General features: G+C 37.8%; 1 pseudogene; it reads left to right on the top strand.

Annotated features, from left to right (window-relative positions):
* Positions 1-1,852: 1,852 nt before the first annotated feature.
* Positions 1,853-2,103, top strand: LOC138097681 (small ribosomal subunit protein eS27-like; annotated as a pseudogene).
* Positions 2,104-3,321: the final 1,218 nt, after the last annotated feature.

Genomic DNA, 3,321 nt, shown 5'->3' with positions numbered 1-3,321 from the left:
TGTTACAGAGGTTGGCAGACATTTTCTGTAAACGGCCAAAACAATAAATATCTTCAGCTTTGAAAAGCATATGATCTTGGTCATAACTCATACTCTGTTGTATGAGTAAAACAATCACAAGACAACATGTAACCAAATGTTATGGCCAGATTTGACCCTCAGGCCATAATTTGCTGACCTCTGTTTGAATTAACTGTAGGTCAAACTGTATCATCTTAATCATCTTTATAAACTCTATAACATTTTGCATAGATAGTAATATGGATATTTATGTTACATGCTCTATAAATGTTTTTGAACTACTATGATATTCTATAGTGGCAAACACAACTAGTAAGGTGGGTTGGTTATGAGTGAGCTTGTATTCTGTGCAAAGTTTATAGGGATTATGAGAGAGAGAGAGCTTTATAGGAAGGAGGACAGGTATTGACTAAGGAAGGATAGTGGCTTTGATTTTGTAGAATGTATTTTTACGGCTGTGGGTGGTAAGCCTGTATCACAAAGGAAAATGATTCATCAGTCTCTTTCTACTGCTCAAGCAACCTCTGTGCTCCTACTATTTCCCCCAATACCATTTTTTTTTTTATCATGTAGTCTGTATTTTCCTTTATTAGCATTGCCATTCAGATTTTTGGCAAGTTTACAGTGTTTCAAGCACATTGCTTTCTTTGAGTTTGAAGAAAGTATTTGTAAGGACACATGCCTTAATTTAGAAGTAGGAGTATATTCTTGTATTCAGAGTGAGATTTCTGAATTGGGGAGAGAAAATGTAGATGGCAGCCACTGTGAGTAGGGCTATCAGAAAGAAGTAAACTGTGGCTCAGATCCCTAAATAAGGGGTTCATATAATCTGATTTTCTTTACTCTCCATAGGGTTAGGTATTCCCCAGCTCATTTGTGTATTATAAGGTTTTCAGGTAAGTATTTATCACAGTCAACATAATTTATGAGAACTTACTATTATATATCAGAATTATACTAATTGCTTCTTATGCCTTAGATATCACTATTCTGTGTAACAGTCCTGAGGTAGAATTCCTTCCTCATTTTATAGAACTTTAAGACAAGTGAATCACCTGCCCAAGGTAAGGCTGCAAAGTGAGAGCAGAGTTAGGGCCTGAAGTTGAGTTGCTCATTTCAGTGATCACAGTCTTAACCATCAAAATCTCCTGGCCTTCATTTCTCACGGAGACCTCTGTTGCATGCATGTGAGTGTATGTGGTCCATTAGACTTGAATCCCCACAAACAAAGCCTATTCCTTATCTTTCTTTTTTTGAACAGAATTACCAAAGATACAGGCAGTAGTCAGTAATTAAATTTTTAAGAAACTGAGTCATGTCTTCATGCAATAGATTCATACTTGTCTTGAAATAGGAAATCTGTCAATCCTAAAGGAAATCAGTCCTGAATATTCTGTGGAAGGACTGATACTGAAGCTGAAGTTCCAATACTTAGGCCACCTGACTCATTGGAAAAGACCTTGATGCTGCGAAAGACTGAAGGCAGGAGAAGAAGGCAACAACAGAGGATGAGATGGTTGGATGACATCACCAACTCGACAGACATGAGTTTGAGCAAGCTCTGGGAGTTGGTGATGGACAGGGAAGCCTGGTGTGCTGCAGTTCACGGGGTCTCAGAGTCGGACATGACTGAGCAACTGAACTGAAATAGGAAATAAGTCAGTAAAAACATGCAGACAAAATAAATCTTAACATGCAATTGTTAACCTACAGTCACAATATCCTTTATATTTTTGCACATAGACATAACATTACAGTTTTTGTGGTGTTTTTTGTTTTTTTTTTCTGTAAAGAATTGCCTTTCTGGCAGTGACGAGCTCCGCATAAGAACATGCCTCTAGCAAAGAATCTCCACCTCTCTCCAGAAGAGAAGAGGAAACACAAGAAAAAGTGCCTGGTGCAGAGTCCTCATTGCTATTTCATGGATGTGAAATGCCCAGGATGCTGTCAAATCACCGCAATCTTTAGCCATGTATAAACACAGTAGTTTTGTGTGTTGGCTGCTCTACTGTCCTCTGCCAGCCTACAAGAGGAAAAGCAAGGCTTACAGAAGGCTGCTCCTTTACGCTGAAGCAGCACTAAAAGTATCCTCTATCAAGATGAATGGGAAGCCATCCCAATAAACACATTTTGGATTTAAAAAAAAAAATTGAAACTCTTGGGATTTTTTGTGTGTGATGGGAAGGCAGGTAAATTTCAAAAGCAACATGAATTTTCTATAATTAAATATGGAAAGTATACCAGATTTCTGAATGAATAATTTGATATGTTAACACTTCACCATAAAGAATGCATACCACCTGGATGGGATCCTGGCACAGCTAAAAATGAAAGAAATTCATATAAAGTGTGAGCTAGTTAAAAAAAAAATAGTCTCCAAAGTATAAGGCAGTTACTTTATGGAAAATCCCATAGTTTAAGTTTGTTTAATTTTCCTCAAGTTGTGTTATTTTTGGTTGGAACACTTCAAAAAAATAAATACTGTGTACTTCTCATGACCTTATCAGAAAACACATGATATGAATTTGTCCTGTGCCTGGTCATGATAGCTTTCATCACTTGGTAAAAATACGTTATCCAGCTTTTTTCAAACTTTCCAGTTCAATCGCTCGTTCGTGTCCGACTCTTTGTGACCCCATGGGCTGCAGCACACCAGGCTTCCCTGTCCATCACCAATTCACAGAGCTTGCTCAAACTCATGTCCATTGAGTTGGTGATGCATTCCAATCGTCTCATCCTCTGGTCCCCTTCCTCTTCTGTCTTCAGTCTTTCCCTCCATCAGGGTCTTTTCCAATGAGTCAGTTCTTCACATTAAGTGACCAAAGTATTGGAGTTTCAGCTTCAGGATCAGTCCTTCCAGTGGATGTTCAGGACTGATTTCCTTTAGTTGACTGGTTGGATCTCCTTGCTGTCCAAGGGACTCTCAAGAGTCTTCTCCAACAATCACAGTTCAAAAGCATCATTTCATCAGCGCTCAGCTTTCTTTATGGTCTAACATTCACATCCATACACAACTACTGGAAAAACTACAAACTGTGAAGTTAATTTGTATTTGAAACTTATAAATTAGTGAGGAATTTATAAGTATTTTATGGGGAGATACCTTGAAACCACGTTAATACCTTGTTCTTTAACACACTTTTACCTATTGGTTTTAGCATATGTTGATTTTTCTTGTCTGAATCAAGTGTTACTATGGTGAAAGGCAAATGGTTTTTTTTTATAATTCCATTATTCTTTGAGCAGTTGTTAGAGACCTACTGATACAGCTGTCCTTTCTCCCATTTATTGTACAGTGCA

Source organism: Capricornis sumatraensis, chromosome 21 (assembly GCF_032405125.1).
Source record: "Capricornis sumatraensis isolate serow.1 chromosome 21, serow.2, whole genome shotgun sequence".
Taxonomy (NCBI): Eukaryota; Metazoa; Chordata; class Mammalia; order Artiodactyla; family Bovidae; genus Capricornis; species Capricornis sumatraensis.
Note: the sequence above shows the minus strand (reverse complement) of the source record. Positions and strands in the feature narration are given on the sequence as shown.